General features: G+C 57.2%; 1 protein-coding gene across 2 annotated transcripts in view; it reads right to left on the bottom strand.

The window, feature by feature from the left end:
* Positions 1-8,561, bottom strand: part of RARA (retinoic acid receptor alpha) — a 44,426-nt gene that overhangs the window by 23,850 nt on the left and 12,015 nt on the right. The gene's annotated exons all lie outside the window — the stretch shown is intronic.

The raw sequence follows: 8,561 nt of genomic DNA, 5'->3' as shown, positions 1-8,561 counted from the left end.
CAGGACTCCTGGGTGTCACCTCTGATGCTTACCAGCATGATGGGCCACCGGTGGGCAGTGCATCAGAAGGGCAGGGACTGCCCAGGGTGGAAGCCCCTACCCCCCAGAGAAGGAAGGGGTAGGGGGGACTAGCGAACTCAAAGTTCACCTACACGCTCTGTGTGTGGAAGCCACATCCCCGGATGGGGTGGGAGGTGGGCACAAGATGAAGGACCGGGTACCCCCGGCCCCGACAGCCTGGACACAGATCCATACCCTGTTTGAACAGCTGAGACCAGAGGACATCACATGCTAACACCACGGAGCAGAGAGAGAAAGAGCTGAACCCCAAGATGCCATGACACAGACAGAGAGGCAGCAAGCAGAGCATAGAGAGATGGAAAAAAGAAAAGCATCCATAAGAAGATGCTTCAAATCAAATCCACTTGGGGTATAGGATATACACAAATACATGTGCATGGATATATTTATTTATACACGAATACCTATACATGTATACATGACATATATATGACATTATATATATGAGAAAAAAAAAGAGAACGAGAGAGAGAAAGACAAAAACATAGCCATTTAAAACCACAATGAGGGCAGCCGGGTGGCTCAGCGGTTTAGCACCGCCTTCAGCCCACGGCCTGATCCTGGAGACCCGGGATCGTCCCATGTCTGGCTCCCTGCATGGAGCAGGCTTCTCCCTCTGCTTGTGTGTCTCTGCCTCTCTCTCTCTGTCTCTCATGAATAAATAAATAAAATCTTTAAAAAAAAAAAAAAGACTAGTAAGTGTTGGCGAGGATGTAGAGAAACTGGAACCCTCATCCATGGCTGGAGGGAATAATAAAATAGGAGATTGCTTTCTTTCTTTTTAAAGATTTTACTTATCTATTCATGATAGAGAGAGAGAGAGAGAGGCAGAGACACAGGCAGAGGGAGAAGCAGGCTTCATGCCAGGAGCCCGACATGGGACTCGATCCTAGAACTCCAGGATCACGCCCTGGGCCAAAGGCAGGCGCTGAACCACTGAGCCACCCAGGGATCCCCAGGAGATTGCTTTAGAAAACGGTGTGGCAGTTCCTAAAATGTTAAACAGTTATATTATGACCCAGCCATTCCCTTCCTAGGTATCTATTTGAGAGATAGGAAAACCTAAGTTCACACGAAAACTTGTACATGGATGTCCATACCAGTAGTACTCATAATGGCCAAAGAGTAGAACCAACCCAAATGTCCATCAAGTAATGGACACATGTGGCATCAATGACACAAAATGTTGTGCCCCCATATGGAAACTTATTCTGTCATAGAAAGGAATGACGTACTGATACAACATGGACACACCTCAAAAACCTTACACTAGTTCTAGAAGGCCATATACTGACGAGTCCATTTATCTGAAATGTCCACAGAGCAGACCTCTATAGACAGAAAGTAGGCTGCAGTTACCAGGGGCTAGGATATGGGTCTAAGGGAAATGGGAGGTGCCTGCTGATAGCTATGAGGGCGCTTTTTGGAGTGATGACAATTTTCTAAAATTGATTGTGGTGACAGTTGTGCAATCTGTGAGTATACAAAAACCACTGAATTGTACACTTTAATAGGTAAATTTTATGGCATATGAATTACATCTCAATAGAGCTGTTAAGAAAGAAGGGAATGCCTGGCTGGCTCAGTCGGTAGAGCATGCAACTCTTGGTGTTGGGGCCGTAAGTTTGAGTCTCATGTTGGGGGTAGGGTTTACTTAAAAATAAAAAATATTTTTAAAAAAAGAAGAAGAAAGGAAGGGAAAAAAGAGAAGAGAGGAAAAAATGAAAGAAACAGGGCCCCAGAGACCCAAACTAAGGACTGCCTCTGTGCCCAACCCCTCATCCTCCACCCCCACCCCCACCCCTCAGCCCAAGCTCAGGCCATCCCAGGTTCTAAGCACCAGGCTCCAAGCTCAGACCTGGAGTCCAGAGGACATGCACACGGCCAGCGTTTGGCCAAGCACCATGCCTGGGATGGAGGAGTTCCTGCCAAGGCCACTGTGGACAAGGCCAGACTTCTGGGCCCAGCTGGCCCAGGCTGAGGGAGGGGGAGGCAGGGACAGGTACTTGCTAGGGAGGGGGCAGCTCCCTCAGGAGTGAAATCTGGACCTTGTTAATGACCATGATTTTTACTGGTACTAATTATGACAACCATAAGGCCTCTCTCCTTACTCCTGGATGAGGTGCCCCCTTCCCTCCCCCAGGCCCCTGCCTGATTCCCTCCCAGGCTGAGAAGGCTGACGTCAGAGGAACAGGGGCCCCACCCATCGGGCCAGCTGCCACTCCAGCCCCCCCACACCCCTGTGGGGCCCCACACAACGGGAACTCTCAAGCTGAGGGAGCCAGGCAAGGGAAGGAGGGGTTGGCTGAGCCTCATCAGCGTTGACAGTCAATCTCTCTCTCTCTCTCTCTCTCTCTCTCTCCTCTCTCGCAGAAACTCACTCACGCAGGCCTATGGAAAGCATGTCTGGGTGGGCAAGAGCATGCTTGCACGCCCTAGCCTGTGTGTGTGCGGGCACGCACGTGAGGGAACCCAGAGATATCATCTCTCCACACCTGGGCCTCACCACACAATGAACACGGTTCGGGGCTTGGGTGCACGGAGCCAGGACACAGCTCCCGGCAGACACACAAGTACAGCCCCACGGTTGCCCACTCTGCGCATTCCCGGGCCCTCCCACGGCCCAGCTGGCCTTTGTACCTGCCTCCCTGCACCAGGCCCCAACACACACACTGAGGCGCACCCTCTGACAAACACTCAGGTGGGTCCAGGTCCATACGGGGGCCCGCCTCCCTGAGGTAAGGCTTGGGAAGCCAAGGCCCAAAAAGCCATTCACTCCAGAACCTAGGCATCCCGACCCAGCTTCTGGGGCAGGGAGGGGAGATTCAGTCAATCCAGTTTAGACCCTCTGCATCCCACCCTGGCCCCCAGAGGAGAAGTAACTATAGCCACCTCCATGCCTCAACTCTGCCCGTGAGGAGTGTGAGGAGTTTGACATGGAGTTTGACACCCAGCTTGGAAGCCCCGCCCCACCAAACTCACACCCCAGGGAGAGACCGAAAGGCCTACCCAACCCCATCAGAGCCTTACTATCCCTAACCCAGCACAGCCTGCAAACTCTGGTACACAGTTACTCAGCTCCCCGGGGAGGGCCTTGGGCCATGGGAGGAGGTAAAGGTCACAGAAATGGGCCAAGAGCCAGGCTAGCCAGGGAACAGGGATGGGCGAGGGCAGGGATGATGGGGGCAGGGGCAAAGAGCACAGGCCCTGCCTCATCCCTCTGGAGCCATGACCCTTGGGGAGGCATCTGAGCCCCAGCTCCCTGCACCCAGGGGTAGAGAAGACACGGTCAGAGAACTGAAACCAGCACCAAAGAAAGGGAAAACAAACTACCCACATCCAACCCCCCCATACCAGCTCCACTGCCCGTGTGCACCCTCCCTCAAGGGAGAGAAAACCACAGGCCCACACCTCCAGTAGATTGAGCCTGGTCTGGGTACTGTAGAAGGGAGGGCCCTCACTCCCCAAAGGCGCCAGGATCCCTCACCCACTGTCAGGCATCCCCAGCTGTCCCCAGACTCACACCTAGGAAAAGGCAAGAGCTGGCTGAGCCATAAAGATGGGAGAGAGAACAAGAGATCTGAAAAGTCAAATCTCAGCTCTGCCACTCTGGGTGACCTTGGGCAAGTCACTTAACCTCTCTGAGCATCTGTTTACCGGCTTGGGAGCTGCCACCCTCAGCAACTGGGGGTGTGGTTTCAGACAGTCTGGAAAGCATGTAGCACAGCCCTAGGCGCACAAGAGGTGCTGGGCAGCAGGGCCCCTCTCCACCCACCTCTCACCACACCCTGTGCCTCCCTGGCCCGTGTGTCTGCTCCCCCTTCCTGCTCCCTGAGCAGTGTGGTAGACAGGCCCCGGAGAGAGAGTTACCCACTTCCCAGGGTCTGCTTCCCCCCAGACTTGAGCAGAGGGATGTGGGTGAGGGGTATTCAGCTGTGGTGGAGGCCCAACCACAACCCTTTCCCAAATTCCCTTTCATCTTACAAACCAAAAAAAGGGAAACCTTTGGATTTGGGGAGGGGAAGAGACTGTTTCCTTTCCTAGTCCCAGAGAAGAGGAGCCAGGGGTCCCAGACCCTGCTGGGCCAGCCTCCCTTCTTCATACGCTCCCTCCTCTCAGTTCCCCAGGCTCCCCTGCCACAACAGCTTCCAAGGAACAGGAGTCAGGCGGTCCCGGAGTGGGGAGAGACCAGGACCTGGGGAGCTCAAAAGAAGGGGAGACAGGGGCTTTCCTAAGCATTCTAGACAGTCCATGAATCATAGGCAAATGGCACCCAAAGCTCAGCTCAACTTGGGTCGGGGGCAGAGGGCCACACAGAACACAAGCCCTGGTAGAAACAAAGACCTGCCCCTCTGAACCCCCTACCCTACCAGGAGCTGGCAGGGCAGGGCGGGTCATTGCCCATTTCAAACCAGAACAGTGGGCTGGAACTATTTATAAACTTTCCAGGAAAACACACACACACACACACACACACACACACACACACACACACACACAAAGCCACAATCCTCCCCTCCTCTAAGTTCTTCAGATCTTCAGGAAGGTTTAGGGAGTAGTGATGACACTGTTCCCTCTTTCCCTCTTCACCTTTCTTCCTCCTGACAAATCTACAATCCGGCCACTCTGGTCATTTGTTCACCTTTTGCTCAGCAGGGTCCCAGCTGCAGGGAGCCAGCCAGGCCAGCCCCACTTGGAGAAAGAGATCACTATCCCTGGGCAGGGCCTGACAGGGACCACCTGGACTGTGCTGAGATTGGGACAGGTGCAGGGCACTTCTTCTCTGCCAGACACTTGGAGCCCCAGACCTGCCTCACTGGAGCTAGGACTTGGTTGAAAACCTGCCCCAAACATGTGCAGGCCCTGAGCACATCCTCAGAGGGGGCTGGGAGGGAGGCTGAAGTCTAGCATCACCCTCTAGATGCTACCACTGCCCAACTGCCTCAAGATGCAGCACTCAGTCCCAGAAGAGTGGGTGCGATGTGTCCTCCATCTGTGCCCCACCTGGCCCAAGGTTCTGCCCCAGTGACACAGGACCACCTGACACCCACGTGCCACCGGCTCAGCAGCGACTGAGCACCAAGTAGAAAGGGCAAGTGGACAAGCCCACACCCAGGACAGGCCAGGTTCTGGGAGGAGGAAATGGTGGTCTCTGAGGGCACAACGGTGCCTCTGACTCCTGTACCCTAGAGGCCCCTGGGAGACGTGCTTGGGACCTCCGAAGCTCGGAGTGCCTAAGGGGCCACCCAGAACCCACGGGGTCTTCTTTTGGAACAGAGAGTAGGTGAAAGGGCAGGGGCCAGCCCAGGCCCCCAGGAGAGGGAGCACCCTACAAGGAAGGAAGAAAACAGGAAGAGGAAGAGATGAGCCTGCTGAAGCCACAGCCAGACCACAGGAGTGTGTGGACCAAACAAAGGCACCTCTGTCTGGATGGGGGACCAAAGGGGCACAGACAAAGGGGACCCCCCAGCTTGGAAACCACCGTTCTCATTCCCAGCCTGGCATGGGGCTTTCCCCACCCTCACCTTGGCAAGTGCCCCCTCACCACTCGTCTGCCCACTCCACCATGCAGGAAGCACAGCTCTCTCACAATGGGAGCACACAACAAGGGTGTGGGTGTGCGTGTGCATGCGCGCGCGCACGTGTGTGTGTGTGTGTGTGTGTGTACAACATTCTCCTCCCTCCTGCCCATCCCCTTAGCTCTGCCCTAAAGCTGAGACTGCCAGATTCCAAATCCTAAGGCAGATAGTCAGCAGGACACGGCACTACCAGCCCCCTCCCAGTACCCCTCCCCGGGGACCCAGACTGCAGGGAAGCTGGAAACGCCCCCCCTCCTGCCTCAGGATATCCTTTTGGCTCTGACCCCAGACTAGGCCTGAGTCAGACTGTACCCCGCCCCATACTCCCCCATCCATCGACCCCCCAGGAACTTCCTATGCTACACTGGCCTACCAGCTGGGGGTTAGAACTAGGGGGAATCTCTTCTCTTCTCCATCCCTGGCTGAAGAGGGAAACCCACAAGGGGGTGGGAAGAATGGGTCACAAAGTCTCATGGCCTTCCCCTTAGAGCACAGGGCCTGCACACTCAGGGAGAAGCTGTGTGCAGGGGGGAGGATGGTCTGCAGATCACCACCTCCCCACCGCCGGACTCACACACAACCTGCCCAGAGCCTCTTCCCACTCCAGCCTGTACCCCCAAGAAATCAGAGGGGCTCTCTGGGGAAGGTAGTTTCCATGAGAACGCAAGATGGAAGGGGGTCCCAAAGGTAAAAGGAGATAGGGAGCAGAGGTTCCACGAAGCTCTGTGATGATGCATCTTTAAGGCAGCACCACCCAGGCTGGAGGACACAGGGTCTGCAAAATCCGGTCAGACACAGTCAAGCACAGCCAGACACGGTCACACTCCCCCCAACATTTGGTCTAAGTAGGTGGCTATGACTCCTTCCCACAGACAGAAGTCTGGGGGGGCCCTGGGGCTCCGGGGCATCAGAGACCACACACACTCAGCCCGAAATAGCCCCCAAGGCAGGTCTCCCAAGTGCCCCCCCAACAACTGTGGGCCTGAGGGGGAGGGGCAGCTCCTTCCCCACAAGAACCAGGGTAGTGCCCACGGCAGCCATCTCCATGGCAACCAACAACAAACATCCCAGGAACCACAGTGGGACAGGAAGTGACAGGCACGTGACAGGAAGGCATTTTTTTCAGCGTGGGGGGGGGGACGGTGATGATGATTGTTAGGGGCCCCGGAGAATCAGCTGTCCTCTAAGTTTCCTCCACTGGGGCTGGAGGGCCGGGGGCCAGCGGGAGGGGTCACCCCTCCAGTGCCAGCGCGGGATGCGAGGCTGGTGGCGGGCCTGCCGCGCCCTCCCTCCCGGCCACCGCTCACGGTCCCCCCTGCCCCCGCCCCTCCGCTTCCTGCCGTGACTAGAGATCAGAGAACTCCCCACCGCAGCTTCCCCTTCTCAAGTCTCGATTCCTGGGCTGGAGGTTTCACCGTGGGCCGAGGGACAGAAGGAAGGAGGGCTGGGGATCTGCGGTAGGACCCGGGGGACAGAGGCTCCGGGGGAGGGGCCGGGAGGGAGCCACTCCTAGGTAGGTGTGTACACACAGGCACACAGCGAGTGGGTCACAGTGACACACGGCCGGGGCACCGTGACATGCGACATGCGGAGACTGCCTGACCTCAAGCAGCTCGGGGGAGGGGAGCGGAGCCATTGGATCCAGTCCGGGCGCCCCAGTCCAGCCCTGTCCTGAGCCTCCGGGTTCATCCGAGGCAGCTCCCCGCCGCCAGACGGGCGAGATCCCAACTGTACCCAGCCCCCGCCGCCTCTCCCCTGCCTTTTGTGCTGAGGAATCCCCCCTCCCTGCTCCAAGGTGCCCGCCCAGACGAGGGCACCTTGGCGGAAGGTGGGGGGAATGGAACCTCCCTCCACCCCCCTCCCCTTCTCTGCAGATGTCCCAGACTATATTTAGCCCAAACCGGGCGGCCAGCCAGACCCAGACTCCCCACTGGTCGGGAGCTGAGCTCCCAGTTTTTATGCAATTAAAACATTAACAGAGAACCACCCCCATCCACAACCCCCATGCCCCCCAGCCCTCCCAGAGCAGCAGAGCTCAGTTAACTTAAACAAGGCCAGGCCAGCTCTGCAGCCAGTGAAGGGGGCGGGGGTGGGAGGGGGGCTGTCACTGGGCAAACAGTAATAAACTCATTCCATTGCCTATCTCCCAGGCCCTGCCCCCACAGGCAGGATTGGGACATCATCCATGAGATCAGGTTGACACTTGAGGGGGGGACAGGCTTTCCTTGTTCCGGCCGGAAGGGAAAAGCATATCCAGTGGGGGGGGGGGGGTTGCCTGGTTGCAGAAATTCCACCTGTCATTTTGTAGCCCCCTCCATGGCCGGCTCCAGTTACAGGGCTGGGGGTTGGCAACAGGTGCTGGCCAGGCTGGCAGCAGTCTAATCCCCCACCCGCTCCCCAGGCCGACAGTGGTGCCTGGAGGTCCCGGCAGGGGCTGAGCAGACAGGATGCTGGGTAAAAGAAGGAGCCATCACTGCCAGGCAGGTGGAGGTGGGGGGCAGCCCGAGGCCCTTCTGTAAGACCTGGCTCCCTGGACTCGGTGACGAGTGTCAGAGGGTCTGGAGAAGGCAGGGAAACCTGAGTTCTCCAGCACCTAGTTCATTTCCCCAGGATGCCAGGCGGGCGGGCTAGAGTGTGGGAGGTCTGCCTGCCTGCCTCTTCCTCCTCCTCCTCTCCAAATTCCAGGAACAGGCAAGGGAGGCTCCAGTTGCGGAGAGAGAGGGAGAGCAAGCAGGCGGTCCCAGCTTGGGGGGGAAGGGGGGCGGGGACTGGAGCGGCAGGCCAGATCCAGACGAGCAAGAGACACCCACACCCGAGCCAGACTGGGGACAGACACACCGACGCTGACACATTCACACACTCTGGGCCTGGTCCCTGCACGCCGCCCACCCTGCAGGGACA

Source organism: Canis aureus, chromosome 16 (genome assembly GCF_053574225.1).
Source record: "Canis aureus isolate CA01 chromosome 16, VMU_Caureus_v.1.0, whole genome shotgun sequence".
In the NCBI taxonomy this organism is placed as follows: Eukaryota; Metazoa; Chordata; class Mammalia; order Carnivora; family Canidae; genus Canis; species Canis aureus.
This window is presented reverse-complemented; position numbering and strand designations above follow the sequence as displayed.